This window comes from Colobus angolensis, unplaced genomic scaffold (assembly GCF_000951035.1).
Source record: "Colobus angolensis palliatus isolate OR3802 unplaced genomic scaffold, Cang.pa_1.0 Scaffold211, whole genome shotgun sequence".
Taxonomy (NCBI): Eukaryota; Metazoa; Chordata; class Mammalia; order Primates; family Cercopithecidae; genus Colobus; species Colobus angolensis.
The window spans coordinates 718431-741247 of record NW_012115278.1 but is presented as its reverse complement, the minus strand read 5'-3'; the positions used below and the strand labels follow the sequence as shown (position 1 = coordinate 741247).

Below are 22817 nucleotides of genomic sequence, written 5' to 3'. Positions count from 1 at the left end.
AGTAGTCTGAATAATGTACACAAACTTCTCCACAGAGAATGGGAGGGGCCATGTAAGGTGACACATGAAAGAAACTTCAAAAAGCTGAGTTTTTGTCTTCAGATGGCTCCCAAATGCAGTCCCTTCACTGTCAACCTTGGATACTCTAATGGGTTAAATAAACTTAAAGTAATGACAAGCAAAAATTGATAAACAAACACTGGTGATATGTAGGATACAGATCTAGAATCTGAACCCAGATTCCAGCATAATACTTCACAGTCTATTCAACTGTGAACTGCTGAACATTCTCCCAATAATCAAGGTACACATACATTACACAGATATGTTACATGAAACACTATTACCAAAAACTTCCTCTTCTCCTTCCACCATGCAATGTATTTGCATCACAACTCTGGGGTTCTATGTGCCTCTCACATTCCACTCCATGGTTTAGACATAAATTCATTCAACTCCTTGGGTAACCCTTTCCCTGTATTCTCATATAAATCACCATCTTATTCTTTCAGAATTTTCAGTTGATAAAAGACATTGCTGGACTGTTCTGACAGGCCATGATATACGAACTCTTCCTTTCAGTACAAGACGCTAAGTAATGCATATAAGCAATAACACAGATTTTTCTTTTTTTTTTTTCTTTTGAGACGGAGTCTCGCTCTGTCGCCCAGGCTGGAGTGCAGTGGCGCTATCTCGGCTCACTGCAAGCTCCCACGCCATTCTCCTGCCTCAGCCTTCTGAGTAGCTGGGACTACAGGCGCCCGCCATCACACCCGGCTAAATTTTGTATTTTCAGTAGAGACGGGGTTTTACCGTGTTAGCCAGGATGGTCTCGATCTCCTGACCTCATGATCCGCCCGCCTCGGCCTCCCAAAGTGCTGGGATTACAGGCATGAGCCACCAGGCCCGGCCAACACAGATTTTTTTCTAATCATCACTGACTCAGGTAAAAGTCACCTATGCATATTAAACCTACTAGGTGAAAGTTTGATGAAAAAATGTAATTCCAAATTAATTACAAAGGAATGTTAACTAAAGTGGAAAAGTTCAGTGGACACCAACTGAACCAACAGACCAAAGTAGTTCAAAGTCAGAGAAAGTGACATTGTTTGTCACCTGATATGATTCACTGAGGAAGACTGAGAATACTGAAGTATTTCTGCTTAAAATGAGTATCTTAAGCCTTTTCATGAGGAAACACAAAATTCAAAATCTGAGGTTATCTCCTTAAAAACTGTTAGCTATTACTTTTTAAAAACACTGATGTGATCAAAGTCCAGGAAACTGTTTCAGATTAAAAAAGACTAAAGAGACATGACAACTGAATGCAAGAGAAGATCCTTTTCTGGATGTTGTAGAAGTGAAGAAACTGCTATAAAGAACACCTCTGGAAAAATGGGTAAAATGTGAATATGGACTGTATACAGTTATACTTTTATACTACTGACACATTTCATTATTTTGAAATTTGTATGAAAGTCAATATAACATGCTCAGGCTCTTAGAAAGTAGATGTTGAAGTGTTTTGGTTTACAGGAAGATAATGTCGGCAAATCATTCACCAATACATAAAATGATAACACTATGTATAAACACACGAAGGGAGGAGAGAGCACGAAGAGAAGTGAGGGGAGAACACAACAATGCAGAATAAGAAGTCAATCTGGGTGAAGCGTAAATCAGGTTGCTGTGTGATTCTTGTGATTCTGATTCTAAAATTATTCCAAAAATACAAAGTCAGAAAAACGCTGGTATAAGGTATACTTAGGAGTTTATAAACTTCCAGGCGGCACTAAATTTAGAAAATATTAATCATTTCTAACTCAGATAAACAGGATTTTTGGGGGGAGTAGAGGAAAAATTGAGTACTGCCTTATCTCATAAATCACACATCATTATTTGATTCTTCTTTTACCCATGGCCATTAATTGTTTAAGTTAGACTTATGTTAAAAATGCCATTTTCACCTATTAGATTGATTAAAAATTTAAAGACCTTTTTTTTTTTGAGACGGAGTCTTGCTCTGTCTCCCGGGCTGGAGTGCAGTGGCCGGATCTCAGCTCACTGCAAGCTCCGCCTCCCGGGCTTATGCCATTCTCCTGCCTCAGCCTCCCGAGTAGCTGGGACTACAGGCGCCCGCCACCTCGCCCAGCTAGTTTTTTGTACTTTTTAGTAGAGACGGGGTTTCACTGTGTTAGCCAGGATGGTCTTGATCTCCTGACCTCGTGATCCACCCGTCTCGGCCTCCCAAAGTGCTGGGATTACAGGCTTGAGCCACCGAGCCCGGCCTTTTGTTTTTTTTTTGAGATGGAGTTTCACTCTTGTCACCCAGGCTGGAGTGTAGTAGTGCAATCTCGGCTCACTGCAACCTCCGCCTCCTAGGTTCAAGCAATTCCCGTCTCAGCCTCCCAAGTAGCTGGGATTACAGGTGTATGCCACCACACCCAGCTAAGTTTTTGTATTTAGTAGAGATGGGATTTCACCATGTCGGTCAGGCTGGTCTGGAACTCCTGTTCTCAGGTGATCCACCTGCCTAGGCCTCCCAAAGTGCTGAGATTACAGGCATGAGCTACTGCGCCTGACCTAAAATATTCTTAATACCCAATGTGCACAAGTTTTTATGAAAATTGGCACTTCCATAACAACACCGTTCTGTGGTGGCAGAGGACACCATTTTCAAGAGCAATTTTACAGCATCTACCTAAAACGAAACTGATGATCCAACAACGCAACAGCTAGACATCTATCCTGTAGAATTAGGAGACCAACTGCATTAGAATATACATAGAGTCAACATTATATGTAGCAACAAAACAAAAAAAAATTAACCTGCTTTCCCAAAACAGAGAAATGGATTCACCCATTGTAATACATACTTTACATCCCACAGAAAGTCTGTGGGTAAGCTATATTTATTGATTTGGAAACATGTCCATGCCACATTAAAGAACCTTGAAATTTACAAAATAACATCTATCATAATAATCACACATTTGTAAATGAATTCCACATAAACTTATATAAGCTCAAAAAGTTACTGACAACTATACTACAAATACTACTTATCAAGCCTAGGAAGTAGGAATGGAAGATAGTAGATAAATGGCCACAGGTTGCTTCTTATCACTGACTGACTCACTCCTTCTTGTTGGCTCTGTTTCAATGAACTAGGTGCCAAGCCTAAGTGAAAAGGAGATACAAAAGAATAAAAACACACAACCCTCAACTGGTTTTAAGAGCCAAGAATTCAAAGGCTTAAAGCAGATTCTGCCCCATGTTTTACTTTAACTTCCTATGTTGAGGATTCAGAAAAATGACATGGGATGGAATACATTTTCTCACTTCTGCTTTCTATGTATCAAAATAAACTTCTGCTGTAAGCCAGAGGTCAGAAAACTACAGCCTGTGGTCCAAATCTGGCCCAACACGTTTTTGTTAGTAAGTTTTACTAGAACACGGCCATATTTGTTTGTTTATGAATCGGTTATAGCTGATTTCACATATAATGGCAATGCTGAGTAGTTACAACAGTATGGCCTATACAGTCTGCTCTTTTACAAATTTTGCTGACCTCTGTATATTGTTATACAGACTACAAAACTCTGTATCATGTTTCATATAAGGTAAAGGTGTGTGATTAGGACACTCATCTTCTTATATCCAGAACGCATCCTGAACTTGGAAAATATTAACACAAGAAATAGTATGAGATAAATTTAACTTTGGAAGTACAAGAGCATCTTCTGTCCAGGTAAAATAAATGAGTATTGCAAAAGAGAACACAAGTTCTACCTCAAAATCTAGCTGCCAATGAATAAAATAATATAGTATGAAAGGAGACACTAATGGCTGTACACATTCATAAGATTTTCAAACCATTAAATCTTGTGTTCATAGGATTAACTGCCATCAAAGGGATTGATAAATATAGTCTTAAAATTCCAGCAATTGTTTGTTATTGCTAACCCTGGTCTAGAGAGTTAATATTACCGAATGCCTTCCCTGTATAAACCTATCTAGACAGGTTGGGCAATATGGTAAGCAGTTCCCCAGTGGACAGTGCAGCTTATGTTATAGAAGCAGACAATTAAAACACCAAGTAAACACTATTTTATATTAAGCCCACTTAAGTTAAACAGAAAACAAAGGAAAAACAAGGTAATGTGGATAAAGGGGAAATCTCTCTGGTACACGTAAGATTTTTATTCCAGCCCCAAAGAACACTAGTGATGCCAAGAAAATGATTATACAACATGTTCTACAAGATGAAATCACAACGGCTCAAAATGGCAGTGCAAGGGTCTCGCTCTCCCTTACACACTCAGTTGTCATGTCATCCAAGTCTGTGTACTTGGAAAGAGGTGAATTATAGTCACTCTCAGATCCTGATCTGGAATGAAATATACTAGGTCTAACAAAAAGGATACTACAGAAGGTCTAGTCCAGACAACACAAATGCTTAAGATTTCATTTGAGACTTGTCCAAAAACTGTGGGCTCCTGATTCAAATGAGGAAAAAAAGTATCTTACACATGGGGGAAAAAAAAATCACTGGCACACCAAGGCCCTCTGCTTCTGAGAAAGATTTGCCATAATCTGGAGAGTGACTAGCGTGTCCATGGGGTTGAATTAATTATATTTACCATACACAAATCTCACTTCCATTCAAAAAGTAAAATATAAATTTAAGAAATACAATGAGTTAATACACAAAAATAGAGGGAAGCATGAAATGTATTGAGCGTGCAGAGAAGTACATAAAAACATTCCAGGCAATTACTTGCCAAAAAGCAGGTCACTTCTATTCCTGGACATACTTCTATAAAAGCTGTGCCCCTTGAGAAGCAAAGATGCAAGAAGATCCCAGAAAGAAGCAGTAACAGCAGCATTTTGGTGATGCTGTAGATGAAACCACCATTTGGCTATAATCCCATTGTCCACATGGTCACCACCTGAGAGTACAGAAGCAGAGACTGCAAATGGAAATAAACAACAGGTTGACACAGCCATGCCTGGTGACAGAAATATATCATCTTCAAGTCAAGTAACACTCCGTAAAACCAAACTCCTACAATCTGATGTGGAATAACCCAAAACCTACAAAAACCAGGTGTACGTACTGTATGCAAATGATAAAGCTGCCATTTTCCTTCCTTTCTCTACACATTTTTTTTCTGTGATCTGAATACCTATCTCCTATTCCAAATTATTTCATGCCAACCAACCACCTATTTATTCTTTGAACCAGCATTTCCTGCATAGTTTCTTCATTCTAACTTATACACCAGTTCAGGGGTTAAGAATTTTCTTAAAAGACACAATATAAGGAGCTATTAATAAGATAGTCTGTGTATTCCATAGTATTCCATTAAGATCTTTCCACAAACTAAAACCCAGTATCCACCCATCAATTCTCCTTGCTACCCTGTATGCTTCTTGTGCAACTTCTAGTGGTACTAAAATCAATAAAATGCCTGATTTGCTTAAATGTTGGTTATTAACAAGCATTAACTATAAAGTCCTTGATTAAAATATCAACTCAAAATAATCACATAACCACAAAATAGGATGAGAAAAGAAATTTCAAATAACTCCAATAAGAATCTAATGTATCATCAACATAACAAATAGAACAGCTTCAAAATCACAATATAGTCCTTAATGATTTTACCTGCAGGAAAGATGTCTTTGTCCTCCTTGACTATGAAAGATGCTTGTGGGGAAAAAAAAACAACAGGAATGTTGGAAAATATTTGAAGATTTTTTTCATTCACTCATCAAATGAAAGGGTGTTAAGACCCTACTTTTACGACTTCAGTGTTGAAATATTCCTCATCTCCTATCTGCTCACCTTACCTACTTACTGATGATATCCTAAATCATGCAATTGGAACTAAAATTGAACCTGCTGCTCTCATTATAACCCATACTATTTACAGTAAATTCTAATTCCTAATGACTTTGCTCTCTGATGACTTTTAATATCCTATCCATTTTCTTTATTTTCACAGGCTGCCAGACTTCCTTCTTACCTCCCTCTAGCTGATGAATTTATTCCAAAGCATTCATTAAAATTTACTGAAATAATATAAAATTTACTGAGTATACAGAAAAAAAGTTATAGTCTCAGTCCAGATAACATCACATACTATGGTGAGAGTAGGTAAGAGTGGTAAATCAAAACCTGCCTAGACTACTTGTCAAGACTGTGTCACAATTTAGGGAGCCCTTTTATCTCTTTCATTTCACCTAACTGATAATCACTCCACAAATTCACAATCTTGTCTTTTATAGAATTCACGTATGGTTTTGGATTGTAAAATATCACAAATGAGATTCAGTATCAAATTGGTCAAATATAAACAGTACACCCGGGTTTCTGATTCTTACCAGCACTTTTGAAGAATGACGTCTACAAAAATAGTAAACAAGCACAATGATTTGGATTGATATGCAAGTATCAGTCAATGAAGAAGTTCTCACTTCTTAAACTGGTACCACCTCAGCTATAACTGTGAAAAATATGGGAAAATTGTGACACATGAGCGGTTAATATACAGAAGGTGAAGTTCTCTCATTCCTCAACCTCCTAAAGTCCGCAAATTATTAAAACATTGAAAGATCATTTTGATTAAACTAATTTGTGAACCCACTGTGGTTAGTTTGTTTTTGCTTATTTACTAACACATGTTGAGAATGCAAAAACAAAACTTCCATAATTTCATAATGAATTTGTCCATGAAAATATACCAGTCTTTCAAACGTCCATCTTTCCCATCAACTTTACATGACTTTAGTATTCCATCAGCCCATTCTCATAGTCATCAAATTCCTGTACCATCACCTTGTGAATCAACCCACTGTCCATTAAGCCACTCTAAAGCCATCAAACATGCAACTATCACCCATGCAACCAATGTATCCGTACCCAGATCCCTATTATTTATTCAAGATTTTAGATAGCCGTACTTGTATTCATCAATCTAAAGATCCATGCATATAGCATTCCATTTTTGATCCATTCCAATGCTAACACCTAGGCATATAACCATCTGCTCCTTCACTAAATAATTCCACTGTGCATAGAACCATACATACACCCAACAGGTTATTGTTTTTTGTTTTTGAGACAGAGTCTTGCTCTGTCGCCCAGGCCGGAGTACAGTGGCGCAATCTCTGCTCACTGCAAGCTCCACTGCCTCCCGGGTTCACGCCATTCTCCTGCCTCAGCCTCCCTAGAAGCTGGGACTACAGGCGCCCGCCACCATGCCCAGCTAATTTTGTATTTTTAGTAGAGACAGGGTTTCACCATGTTTGCCAGGATGGTCTCGATCTCCTGACCTCGTGATCTGCCCGCCTCAGCCTCCCAGAGTGCTGGGATAACAGGCGTGAGCCACCGCGCCCAGCCCCAACAGGTTTTTAAAACTTGCACTCTCCATCCTTGCATCCAGTCATCTGCTCATATTCTACTTTCCATCCATTTCTTACATTATTCAATATACCCAATTTTGCATGCATCCATCTGCTATTATATCTCAAATTATATTAGAAGATTATTGTATTCATCTTTCAGGGCTTTAAATATCCAATCACACATAATTTCAATGACTAGTTATTAAATCCACATAACCATATAATACAAAGAAAATTTCACTAACCAGTCTTGCATCCTTCCATCAATTCACATGTCTGCCTATCTACTACTACAACCAGGCTTGAAACCACCAATCCAACCCTGCCTCCTTGAACGCACCTATCCACCAATCACTGAATTATTGTGTGTGATTTTCCCTCTGTACTCAGATTGAAGTTGTGGCCACTTCAAAATCTTACTGGTTTAACACATTTACTTCTCACTAATGAAAATATTCCTGTGGGTCTGTTATGATGGCTCTCCAGGAAGCTTTGCTCCATATGATAGATCACTGTTCTAAGGGCATTCACCTCTTCTGGAAATTACACATCAACACATGGTTCTACAATCACCATGGGTAAGATATAAGGTAGAATCACATATAGGCCATGAAACTCCTGTGCCCAGGAAGCACATAACACATTTTACATTTTTAATGGGTCACTTTTACTTCCAAAGAAACGAAAAGCCCCTGATTGTTTTAAGACTTAAAATAATCATCTCTATGAACAGTCGAACATCTTCCACAATGCCTATCTTAAAAATAATTAAGTAGGATAAGGGGATTGGGAAAGTGTGCCAGAGGTAAAAGCTATAGCCAGGGAAAACAAGGAAAACGTGAGCATCTTCCAGGACCTAATAAAACACTCTCTAGCCCAGTATAGGGAGCCTTCACAATGTATTTCCAGAGGGATTTCAACATTTCTATGGAAAAGTGATTACTCTCACATTTGACATCTTAGAGTTTGGAGTTGTATTATGGTTTCCCTGACCCTGCTCATTGTACATTGTACGAAGGGAAATGAGATTCAATTATCTTTTTTTTTTTTTTTGAGATGGAGTCTCACTATATTGCCCAGGCTGAAGTGTAATGGCACACAATCTCAGCTTACTGCAACCTCTGGCTCCTGGGTTCAAACGATTCTCCTGCCTCAGCTTCCTGGGTAGCTGGGATTACAGTCACACACCACCACATCCGGCTGTTTTTTGTATTTTTAGTAGAGACGGGTTTCACCATGTTGGCCACGCTGGTCTTGAACTCCTGACCTCGTGATCTACCAGCCTCGGCCTCCCAAAGTGCTGGGATTACAGGCATGAGCCATTGCGCCTAGCCAAGATACAATTATCTTTTAAGTTTCACCTACCTCTGGGCCAATAGTAGGTACACTGAGACATGAGGTACAGATTACTGCGAATTACCTCATGATAGGGAGACAGCATCACGGAGACGCTGCATTTTTACCCGGATGAGGTTTTTGTTGGTTCCCCCTGTGAAGGGGATAAAGTTTTCATTTAAGTAGAAAGTACACCTAGTTTGTGAGACCAGAAAAGTATCCTACAGTAAGCATTATCAGTGTTTAATGTGTCCTTTTTTTTTTTTTTTTTTTTTTTTTTTTTTTTTTTTGAGACGGAGTCTAGCTCTGTTGCCCGGGCTGGAGTACAGTGGCTGGATCTCAGCTCACTGCAAGCTCCGCCTCCCGGGTTCCCGCCATTCTCCTGCCTCAGCCTCGGGAGTAGCTGGGACTACAGGCGCCCGCCACCTCGCCCGGCTAGTTTTTTGTATTTTTTAGTAGAGACGGGGTTTCACCGTGTTAGCCAGGATGGTCTCGATCTCCTGACCTCGTGATCCGCCCGTCTCGGCCTCCCAAAGTGCTGGGATTACAGGCTTGAGCCACCGCGCCCGGCCTAATGTGTCCTTTTCATCCTTTCCTTGAGAAAGCATAAAATACAGCTCCTAAATCTCCTGAAGTTTTGGAAAGCCATGAACCATACCCAATTCCTTTTTAGCCATACCCAATTCCTTTACCCAACTTATCATTACGTATTTAAGAGACAACAGATGATTTTCCATAACTCTACCAAAGCCACAGTGAAAAATAAAACCTTACGCTGTCATAAAAGCAGTAAGAAGCATTAGTCTTAGTGACGTCGGCCCATGAGTTACTGCCATGAGCATGCAGCATCCTTAACAGTCACTGTTGAACAGTTACTGTGAGAATTACATGATTACAATCATTACTGAGATTTAGTAGTCATTATCCTTTCCTAAACTGACCTATCCATACATTCTTTCAGGCACATATCCCATCAAATTCATACATTCATACATCCACCTTCAGTTTATTTTGCGTTGTCAATATAGCTGTCCAAAGTTTTTATCCTTACTCCCCTTCCACTCTTGCATCAATCTATATACACACACACACACAAACATACTTACATGTATACCATACTTCATATATTTATTCTTGTTTCTTAATTTCATCAAAAATGCATTCAGGATCCATCCATCCATCAATCCACACATACAGTCCCATTTGCACATCATCTACTTGTGATTCCATTATTATTCCTGATCCTATACCCATTTATATACCCATTCCCATCTGTTAATTTATCCATTCATCCTACTATTAATCCAGTCATTCAGTGAAGCAATTAACCATTTATCATTCCCCATTACCCAAGTGCCAACCAGCTGGCCAGGCAGAGCTCCATACAGCTTGGAGTTTTACATAGTGCCTTGGCTTAACTAAACTTTCTCATACTACTGAAGATCCAATCAGCCCGTCCACAGGCCTAACCTCAAATAATCTTCATACCTTCTGACTTTATAACTGTTAAGCAGAATCTCAGGTTTCCTTTGTTTTTTTTTCAGAAGGAGTCTCGTTTTATCACCCAGGCTGGAGTGCAGCGGCACGATCTTGTCTCGCTCCAACCTCTGCCTCCTGGGTTCAAGTGATTCTCCTCCTTCAAGCCTCCCAAGTAGCTAAGATTACAGGTTCGCATCACCACACCCAGCTAAATTTTATATTTTTGATAGAGATGGGGTTTCACCATGTTGGCCAGGCTCATCTTGACCTGCTGACCTCAGGTGATCCTCCCGCCTCTGCCTCCCAAAGTGCTGGGATTACAGGTATGAGGCACCATGCCTGGCCTCCTCCTGAGGAGTTTGCAACCTTCGACAAATTTGCAACCTTCGAGGAGGCTGGGATTTATTTGGGAACTGACCCTGCTCTCATAGAGAAAGCTTCTTCACTCACTACTCCAAGTATTTAAAAATGCTATCTTTGTATTAAAGGAACTTTATCCGGAATGTCTGTTCTTCTTCCTAAGATACTGCAAATCCCCCTTCTTTGTTTTACTTATTATTCCACAATAAAAACCTATTTATTCCACAACTCATTAGCTCATGCAGCATCCCATTTTGACAAAATTCTGTTGAAAGCCCAGTACAATTTCAGTTACTACCCAGGACACCATTAACAAACATGGTTATCTATTATGATGATGAAAGCACCCTAAGCACCATATTACCATTTTTACTTTCTGTAGCCTACATCTCCCCTATTTCTACATTATATCCAAGACATTATCACATAGTGGTATACAAACATCCATCAATCATTCTTACTGCTACGTATTACCAGAAGATGAACCACTTTTTTGCCACAGATGATATAAATTTACAAAATATTAAATTCCTACCCATATGCTTTACATTTTACATCACTAGCAGCAACGTATGATTTTCCGTAATTCCCAACATGTTGCCAAAAAAAAAAGTTGTCAAACTTTGGACTTTTGCTAATCTGATAGTAGAGAAACTAATTGTATCTTAGCTGTATTTTCAATTGTCATTATCCTTATTATGAGCAAATCCAAGAAGCCTTTTATATGGTTAATAGCACTTTGTATTTTTTTAGTGAACTATGTGCTCAAGTCACTTTTCCTTCGAGCTGGTATTTTTCCCCAATTATATTGTATTTTACATGCACCAAAAGTTTCACTCTTCTTATGTGATGTCACAACTAACTTTTTCAACTTTGTCATTTCATTTTTACTATCAATCTTTGTGTTTCTTGTTGCTTCTACAATGTGTATCATCAATAATTTCCTCAAAATTGGAGAGACATTCATTTGTTTTCTGAAACTGTATAATTTCTGCAGTTTTTAATTTAAACCTCTGATTCATTTTAAATTCTTCATGCTACATACCATGAGAGATGAATCTAATTTCTTATTCATTTGGCTAACAATCTACCCCCATGATTGCAGATAACTTTAATACACTTTCTGTTTCTCATGTCAACTTACAGGTCCTTCTATTCCATGACATTACTTTGCTTACAAATGTGCCATTAACATAACTCTCAACACTTACAAGATTCTGTAAGTCTGTGATACCAAGTCAAGTCACCTTCCTCATTACCAATCTTTACAACGTCTTCACAATTTTTTTTCTCACAACAAAAGTGACAATCAAAATGTCTGACCGTAGGAAAAATGCCTTTTTTTTAAAAAAGGTGAAATTATAAATTGACTCATAATAAAGAACAAAATTCTTCTATACCATCCAGATTTTCCCTGAGGAACTAGAACACCCTGGAATATGTATACACTCCCATAAATAAATATAGTGAACACTAAAAATAAGGCAGTTTGAAGCAACCAGCTATCGCAAAATGATTAAACAAATTGTTGTTCAAAGTGACATAATGACTAAAAACATACTGGTTTACTTGATTTGTATCTATTTTACCTTCAATTGCTAGTGCATTCCCTAAGAAACATGAAAATAAATACATTCATTGTATCTCTACTCCTTGGTACTAACACATCATGCATTCCTCTTTAGATAAGTCTCATGATGAAAGTTGTGGTCAACTCTTTAAAACATACAACTAATTGATAATGAGCTTTTGTCTTTAATACAAAGCAGACAAACAATACATAAAAATATAGTTTAAGCCGACATTGGCAATGTGTTCTAACAGGTATGGAGCGAGTATCTGAGCACTATAATCACTAAAGTGGGATACTCTGATAACCTTCCCTTTCATCTCAATGTTTAATATTTTTTGGAAAAAACACTGGAACATTGAGAAGAAAATATTAAACATGACCACAGGGGTGGCACCCTACCATGTGTGCAATGTAATTTTTACCAGAGAGCATGATGATCATGCTTAAAAGGATTGGTATCTCCACACCTTAATATAAAATACATTGAGAAGAAATTACAAAAGAAAACTTTATATTTACTGGGTAATTACTTTATATTTACTGGGTAAGAGATGGCTTTTTTTCAAAAAATCAAAGTATGTTATCAGATTATATTTGCAGAACTTTTAAGAAATCTCGTTAGCATGATCTCATGAAAAACTGAAAGCATGACCAGGCCAGGACATCAAATTAATGGGAAAAATAACATCAAAGACTAAAAAGGTCTCTGATACGACAAATACAGAAATATGTAACAAGTTTATAGATCTTGCCAACTATTACTCGTGAAGATCTACATATGTAAGGTAATATACCTAACATACCTTTCCAAGCACCCCTTACAAATACGGACTGTACTCTGTCATACAAGAATTCAGACTACATATGGTGTATACAAAATATATATTTTGGACCACAGTAGCTCACCAATTCATTCAGAATACTAAAAATAAAGCGTAGAATCAATCCCCCCGCCCCCCAAAAAAACCAACAAATAAGAAATAAGAAATCCACTAGAATACCCAGCCTGGAGTTCAAGTTCAGTGTTGTGATTGTAGCTCAATGCTTAAGTGATCCTCCTGCTTCAGCTTCTGAAATAATTGGGTTCACAAGTGCATGCCACCACACCTAATTTTTTTTCTTTTCTCTGTGAAGACAGGTTTCACTAGTTGCCTATGCTCATCTGGAACTCCTGGGCTCAAGCAAAATGCCTTGGCCTCCAAAAATGCTATGATTGCAGGCTTGAGACACCATGCACAACCTTGAGAAATTTAAATGAAGATTGTTTTCTTTGTGTTTTTAGAAGGCACATAGGGATTTTAGTAAATTTTACTAGGTAGAGATAAGATATTACAATTATTTTGAAAATTGATACATAAAAATATAAACCTATTCAGGATTAAATCACCATGGTAACTGTAATTTTCAAAATAGGGAAAAATGCTGATAGTTATTAATTCTAGTTGCTAGATAACAGAAGGTCCATTACTCAGTTCTCATTTTTGGTAACTTCAATTTCTCATAATAAGTAACAAATATTTCCTCAAAAAGCAAGTTCCTGAAATTACCAAATAACTCAGCAATTTCATTCCGCTATATATATATTCAGATATGAAGACATGCACCCAGATATTTGTATGGGAATGCTCAAATATTAATGGACATATTTTTACATGTATTCATCTCTCAATGGACACTGTGAATGTTTTGGTGAGCACGGGCATATAAAATGGCCATTAGCAGAGGAATAGATTTAAAATTGTGTCCATTAGCAGATGGATAAAAAATGTGGTGTTATATATGTGTATACACACACATATACTCATACATACACATATATACACACACATATACATACACAAAATGGATTTACTCAGTCATAATAAGAAATGAAGTTCTCATGTATTAACATGAAACTTGAAAGCATTAGATGAAATATGCCAGGAATCAAAAAACACATACTATGTGATTCAACTTATATGAAATACCTACAAGAGGCAAAATCAAATGCAGAAAACATGATTGGGGAGACAAGGGACTAGGGATTCGAGTAACAGGTATACAGTTTCCAATTAAGATGACAAAAGTTTTGAAAATGATGATAGTTACACAACACTGTGAGTGCATTTAATGCTAACGAGTAGTACAATTAAATCTGGTTAATACGGCAAAATTTATGTCATGTATAATCCATCACAATTGAAAAGTAACAAAATTATAGAACACAACTTTTATTGATAATCAGAAAGTGGGCAGATTCATTTGACTACTGTAAAATAAGCTGGGCAGAGTGGCTCACGCCTAGAATCCCAGGACTTTGTGAGGCTGAGACTGGGGGACTGCTTGAGTCCAGGAGTCCAAGATGAGCCTAGGCTATAGTGAGACCCCATCTCTTCAAAAAGAAAAATTATCCAGGCATATCTGTAGTCCCAGCTACTCAGAAGGCTGAGGCAGGAGGGTCCCTTGGGCCCAAAAAGTCGAGGCTGCAGTGAGCTATGACAGGGCCACTGCACTAGAGCCTGGGGACAGAATGAGAAATTGTATCCAAACAAAAAAAACTGGTGAGCTGAGGGTTCTGGGAGCATGGTAGAGCAAGATGCACCGGAACTCTTTCTCCCCCTGAGATGACAAATACACCAGAATAATCGGTATGATATAACTGGTATGGAACTCTGGAGGATTCTATTAACCTCTAAATTCAGGTTTATTCAGGTTAATTTCACTCAACATCAACTCTTAGCAAAGTACAAAGTACCCCTAACTCCTACAGCCCCACGCAAGGTAGCTGTGCACATTTCTGGAACAACTTACATACAGCTTGCAGAAGGAATGAGGGTAGGAATAAACAAAAAACAAAACACACCACTCTGATACACAAACACCGAGAGGCTGTGCTCTCATCAGTTTACCACTTCTAATCTCAAAGATGTTCAGACAGGTAAGCAGCTTTTAAAACAACTATCTTAAAGTTGCTCAAAGAACTAAAGAAACTGATGGAGAAGGTTAAGAAAATGATGCACGAGCAAAATGGAATCATGAGACAAAAAAAATTTCACAAAGGAACCCAAAATGAAATTCTGGAACATGAAACGTTCAATTAACTGAAATGAAAAATTTTCTAGAGAGATTCAAATGCATTATCTCAGCAGGCAACAAAAAGGATCAGCAAACTTCAGAATTTTATCAGTTCTGAGGAACAAAAAGAAAAAATATTGAAGAAAGGTACACAGAGTCTAAACAACTTCCGGTCTACCACTCAAACTAACCAATACACACACTGCAGGATTTCCAGAAAAAAGAAAGCATGCAATAGAAAGAATATCTGAAACAATTCTAGACGCAACCTTCTCAAATCTGATGAAAGACATGGATATTAACATGTAAGAACCTCAACAAACTCCAAGCAAGATTAACTCAGAGACCCACAATGAGACATATTATCTTTCAACTATGAAGAGCAAAAGAGAAATAATTCTGAAAAGCAACAATAGAAAACTGGCATCATATAACAAGGATTATCAGTTAATTTCTCACGAGGCCAGAAGGTAGTGGACACATTCAATGTGCTAAAAAAAAAAAAAACAAAAAAAACAAACAAAAAAAACCATTCAACTAAGAATCTAATATCCAACAAAACTGTTAATTTTTTTTAAAAAGGGAGAAATTGATACATTCCCAGATGTACAAACAACAGGAGTTTGTTAACATTAGGTCTGCTCCCCCACCAAACAAAAACACTGAAAAGACTTCTGAAGGTTGAAATAAACAGTAAATGGAAGCCCTATGAAGAAATAAAGACGTGGTTAAAGGTAAGTATTTGAGCAATTATGAGAGGTTAACAATGGTGTGTTGTCCCTCCACTTGCTTTTCATTAAGAAACAGGCTCTGATTCTGTTGCACAGGCTGAAATGCAGTGGCATCACCATGGTTCATTGTAGACTCAACCTCCAGGGATCAAGAGACCCTTGCACCTCAGCTTCCTGAGTATCTGGGACTACAGGCATATGCCACCACACCCAGCTATTTGTTGTTGTTAAAATTTGTTTTGTAGAGACAGCCTCTTGCTATGTTGCACAGGCTGGTCTCAAATTCCTGGTCTCTAGCAATCCTCCTCCCTTAGCCTCCCAAAGTGCCAGGTATTACAGGCGTGAGCTACAATGTCCAGCCTCTTGCCTTTTTTAGATTCTACATGACTTAAACTTGATAAATTATAAAACCACACATTAGGCTAAAAGCCAGTAAATATTATTGTAACTTTGATTATAACTTTACAATTTATCTTCTAAACAATTTAACAAAAAAATGAATTTCAAAAAATATTTTTTGATCCACAATATGTTAAAGATATATTTTTATAACATCAACTGAAAGGGGTAGGAGTGAAGGTGTTAGAGAAGCAGATATTTTGTAGACTGCTAAAGTCAGACAAAACAGACTGTTAATCCAATATATTACAACAAACAAAAATGTACATCATACATTAATCAAAATTACAAGATAAAGATGATCAACATTTATGATCCTAATAAACCACCAAAATATATGAAACAAAAATTGACATAAAAGAAGGGAGAAATAGACATTTCCTCACTAAGAGATGTAGACTTCCAAGAACCTACTCTCAATGATGGGTAGAATAACCAGAAACAAGTAAGAAAACAGAGGTGTGAGCCAGGTGAGGTGGCTCACGCCTGTAATCTCAGCACTTTGGGAGGCCACGGAAGGTGGATCACAAGGTCAGGAGTTTGAGACCAGCCTGGCCAACATGGCAAAACCCTATCTCTACTAAAAACACAAAAATTAACCGGTGGTCGTGGCACGTGCCTGTAATCCTAGCTACTCTTGAAGCTGAGGCAGGAGAATCCTTTGAACCTGGGAGGCAGAGGTTGCACTGAGCCAAGATCACACGACTGCACTCCAGCCTAGGGAATAGAGCCAGACTTTGTCTCACCCCCCAACACCTCCCCCCGCAAAAAAGAAAACTGAAGAATCACAATAAATCAATTATATTTAACAGATATGCACACAACAATCTCTGAACAACAAAATGCACATTCCCCTTTAAGTGCATGAGACATTTTTCACAACAAATGTAGTTAAGTCACAAATTCAGTCTCAATAAATTTTGAAAAGGCAGACAGAAAAAGCCTCTTCTCTGACCACAGCAAGACAATGAATTTAGAAATCAATTAACAGAAGGAAAGCCTTGGAAAAGTCACAAATTTGTGGCCATAAAAAAACACAAACAACTAGTACAACAAAGAGGTTAAAAGGAACATTAGAAAATATGTGGGAATGAATGAAAATGAAAATAAAACGTTTTATGAATCTTACACCTATTAACGTAACATAAAAAATTTCAAATCAACAAACTGTACAAATTAAAGAACTATAAAAGCAAACTAAACACAAAGAGGAAAAGGAAGGACATAAAGAATGATACAGAGATGAATAAAACAGAAAATGAACACAAAATAACCACTTGGTTCTTCATAAGCAAAAATCAAGAAAACTGACAAACCTTTAGCTAAGTGGACCAGAAAAAAGAGGGAAGACTCAAGTTGCTACCATCAGAAACATAATGCAAAGTCTACAGAACTAAGAGATTTTGTAAGAGTACTACAAGCAAGTGAATGTTAACAAATTAGATAACCTAGATGAAATGTACAAATTCCTAGAAACCTAGGAAACTAAAGGCTACCAAATCAAAACTACACATATGAAACTATTAACAGTACTGAATTATTAATGAAAAATCTTCCATCAAAGAAATACTTAAATAACAAGTGCTTTCAAACTTTTCTAAGAAATTCAAGGAGGAAACACTCCCCAACACATTTTATGGGGCCAGCATTACCATCTTACCAAAGCAAGACAAAGAAGGAATAAAAAATTCAACATTCAACAAATTAGGAATAGAATGAAATCACATAACCACAGTAAAAGCTATAAATGAAACTCAAAACAACATTAATCTCAATGGTTAAATACTAAAAGGATTTCCTCTGGTATCAGTTACAAAGCAAGGATGCCTGCTTTCGCCACTTCTTTTCAACACGGTATTACAAATCCTTGCCAAAGCAATCAAGTAACAAAAAGAAAGAAATGACACCCAAGTCGGAAAAGAAGTAAAAGTAACTCTTTTGGCATCCACTAAAACTTCATAGGCTGGTCGGGCATGGGGACTCACGCCTGTAATAGCAGCACTTTCGGAGGCCAAGGGAGGAGAATCACTTGAGCTCAGGAGTTCAAGACCAGCCTGGCCAACACAGTGAAACCCCATCTCTTCTAAAAATACAAAAATTAGCCAGGCATGGTGGCAGTCACCTGTAATCCCAGCTACTCGGAAGGCTGAGGCAGAAGAATTGTTCGAACCTGGGAGATAGCGCCATTGCACTCCAGTCTGGGCAACAGTGAGACTATGTCTCAAAAAAAAAAAATTTACAGGCTGAAAATTTCCCTTAGGAGTATGAAAAAAATCTTAGAACTAATAAATTCCACAAAATACCAGGCAACAAATTCAGCAAGCAAAACTAGTAATGAATAATTCACAAAGGAAATTCAAAGAACAATTCCACTTGCAATAGCATTTTAAAAATACAATACTTAGCAACTTAACCAGTAAGATCAAAGAAAATTTTCTGTACAACGAAATTTACAAATCATTTCTGAAAGAAAGAAACAACATAAATAAAAAGACATCCCATGTTCATGGACTGGAAGAGTTAGTATTGTTCATGTCAATATTACTCATAGTAATGTACAGATTTAATCCCCAGTAAACTTCCCATGATATTTTTGGCAAAAATTAAAAACAAAATCCTAAAACTCATACAGCGTTTCAAAGGACTGAAATGAGCAAAACAAACCTGAAAAAGAACAAAGCTGTTAAGAGTCACAGTTCCCAGTTTCAAAATGTTAACGGCAAAGCTACAATAATCAAAACAGCGTGATACTGGCATGAAGACAAACACAAAGAACAAGGAAATAGAATAAAGGGCCCCAAAAAACACAAGTTCGCATAAATGCTGAGTTGATTTTGGACAAAAGGTAAATAACCTTTTTAAAAAAAAAAAAAAAAAACACACTATTATTTCAACACCTTTTTAAGCCAACATTTCTACGTAATTAAAGAAAAACATTACTTGTTTCTAGCCTGTGCCAGAAATACTCAAAATGGTTTCAAAGACTCAGTATAACATTGAAAACCTCTGACAACAGAACAAGTAAAAAGCTGTTGAGGAATCATTTCAGAAATTCCAAATGAAATGATAAGAACTACAATCAAGGAGCACATACTAAAATATAATTTACTTCATTCATGGGATGGAATAATGTTCAATTTTGGAATACGTTAATTTTAACCTTAATAATTATAAGGACAGGTTTTTCAACTATACAAAAAGAAATTTTATTAAACCTGTCACCAAATTTGGTAAAACATCTTCTAAAAGACTACTGAAATGCCAGTAAGAAAAAAAACAACCATGACCTAAGGGGACTGCAATTAACAGTCCAATTGCCAAGTATACTTCCTACTTCCATATATCCTAGAAGTACTTACGAATGTACTTTATCAAGATAATTAAAATGACAAATTGTTCAAGAAAGTCATAATTTTAGAAATTCAGTAAAGACTACTAGAAAAGGCATACAAAAAGTTTTCACCTATCAATTAGATAAGTTGAATGACTAATTCAAATCACTAAATTAACAAATAACTAAAAAATGCCTAGTATTAAAAAATACTTTTAAAAACTGCACTAGCAATATCCCCAAATTATTATTCCATTAAAAATACAAAGACCTACCTTGCAGTTGGATAGAAGACTCAATTTTAAAGATATGTATTCTCTAATTAATCTATTAAGTTTGTTGCAAATGAAATTAATACTGCATTTTTTTCCAACTTGCAAAAATAATTGTGTCAATTAGTAGAAAAAAATGCAAGTATAGACAGGGAATATTCTGAAAAAGAAGAGAAATGAGATAGAACTCAATGGAATAGATAAGACAGTATAAATCATTAGTGATTATTAAAGTGTCAATAAGATGGTAAGGCAAGTTAACAGAAATGTAGTCAATTTTACCTGGAAATTTTCTTTCTGGTAGAATTTAAGAGATAACTAAATATGTAATGCATTCATTAACACCAGAATGATGGTTAATGGAAAAAGAAATGACAAAATAACTGCTGAAATAGAAGGCAATACAAATAAATGATATTAATGTAAATGTTTAAAAAAAACACAAAACTCCAGTCATAAAACAGAACAAGATTATATTTCAATATACAACTTCTATATAACCAAAAAATAAAACACCATAGTAAAATGAATGAGCAACAACATATTTGCTATTCTAGACAAAATGTTAACATCTATAATCACAAATGAACTCTTCAGAAATCAGTACGAGGAGACTAACATTAGAAAGGAAGTGAAAATAAAAGGAACAGAGGAAAATGGAATAGCACAAATGAGTTTTAAGGCAATATTAAGATGATACAGTTAACATTAATAGCTCAGAAAGCAATTTCATTATAAATTACATTATCGATCCTTACAAATATTATCTGATGTTTGTACAGCTTTAGTAAATGAAGAATTCTCAAATACGGGGGAAATTTGCTCTAGTCACGGGGAGTTTACTCAAAAATGTAGATTTTTGCCTAAACATGGCCCCAGCAGTTCCAAACCATAGGAATCACTCCAACAAACTAATCAGATACACATCCACACACATACATGTACATGTTTACTACACAAAAATGTGTAATATATCATCCCCCCAAAACTACTTATGTATCAACTGGTTTCTAAAAAATTGGCTCGGGGCTAGAAATAAAGAAAAGGCACTTAAGTAAAACTTCTACATTTCACAAAATTCTATGTCCTTTGAATTCTTATGAAACATTTTTAATGAATCAATTTTATATTTACCCTGTGATTAGCGAAAATTATAAATATATGCACTTCATACTTATGAAAGCACTGAGATGAAGCTCTTTAAGTTCCACTATCCTGATTTCTTTGTCCAGTAATGTCTGTAATTCCAGCTCCTGAGATATGATCCAACAGCAACCATGAAAACAATCGTCGTGCCTACTTAAAATTCACTTCAATGACACTCTTTAGGTCACTTTCCAAAAGTGAGCTTTCTCAGTTTTTTGTATCTGCAAGGAATGTCCACTGAAACACACATGAAGAGTGTCTCCATACGTCATAAAAAGCATTTTTTGATTTTGGTGAAGATGATGGTACAAATAGTAGCACAGGTTCCCTTTTTCAGTCATCACCTGAGAGAACACAGTTGGAAAAATGTGAAAAGGTTAGAAGCAAAGTTTATATCGTCGGCAAGAACTAATAAAATTTGTCTGTAAAATGATATGCAACATTCATTCTATTATGGAGAAAGAGCATGTGGATCAAAATTCCTTTTGGAGTATTCTAATAATAAAGGAGGTCAGATGTTAGCTCTCTTGCATTCTTTTTTTTTTATTTGTTGTTGTTATTGTTGTCGTTTGTTTTTCTTGAGATGGAGTTTCGCTCTTGTTGCCCAGGCTGGGGTGCAAATGGCGTGATCTTGGCTCACTGCAACCTTTGCCTCCTGGGTTCAAGCGATTCTCCTGCCTCAGCACCCCAAGTAGCTGGGATTACGCTACCACGCCCAGCTAATTTTGTATTTTTAGTAGAGACGGGGTTTCACCATGTTGGTCAGGCTGTTCTTGAACTCCTGACCTCAAGTGACCAACCCATCCACCTCAACCTCGCACTGGGATTACAGGCAGGAGCCACAGCGCCCAGCCTCCTTCCTTCCTATGTCTTGTGAAAAACGGACCTCTCCAACATTATCCACACAATGTCTTTGTATTCGGATTCCTTTACCTCTAGGTCACTTGTTCACATACAGAATTATTACCTGCAGTATACATGCGTTTCTGCACAATATACATGACAACAATGCCTAAATATTTAAATGATTATAACAAAAAGAGCTCAGCCTATCTGATGAGAAAGAAATAGTAACTACACTAAAAACACAGAAGCTACAATGAAACTTTGGAGAGGATACAATTCCTAAACTGTCCTGGGCATGGTCAGACCAACGGAATCCATGGACGTAACAATATTGTTTTATGCCCTTGTTTCAGGATAATTTATTACATAGCAGTATGTAACCAACCAGATCTGAATGTCAACTAGCTGCCAGAAAAAAAAATATCAAACTTACGAAAAACAGAATATATCAAGTCCTACCTAACCAAACCGCCCCTCTCCCAATCAAGTTAGTACTCAACTGCCCTTACAATCATATTGCCGAGGGAATGAAGAACACTTCAATGAAAGCACTGCAACAGGTCATTCACTGATGGTAGGTACCATTCTTGAGATTAAAAACAAAGATGGTAAAATGTTCCTTCTTGGAACTACCATCTCCTGACAAGGAAAAAGAAGAAACACTGTAAAGTGAGATATATACCACTCTAATGAAACAGCTAAGGTGGCAGGTTAAGTGAACGCTCATGCTGAACTTTATTACAGGTTATATTAACATTTAGAAACACTTCCCATTATCAATCCTATAGCAAAGTCAACTTACAACCTCAGTAATGACTTTAACAGTTTTCAGTATCAGCACCTTTTTGTGGTTTCCATGAACTTCACCCTTTATCATA

General features: G+C 36.9%; 1 long non-coding RNA gene across 1 annotated transcript; it reads right to left on the bottom strand.

The window, feature by feature from the left end:
• Nucleotides 1-3864: 3864 nt before the first annotated feature.
• LOC105512407 lies at nt 3865-22103 on the bottom strand. Its single transcript, XR_001001842.1, has 5 exons — nt 21082-22103; nt 19951-20107; nt 6391-6512; nt 5672-5713; nt 3865-4952 (listed from the first exon to the last, which is right to left on the bottom strand). It is a non-coding gene; the product is annotated as an uncharacterized LOC105512407 (long non-coding RNA).
• Nucleotides 22104-22817: the final 714 nt, after the last annotated feature.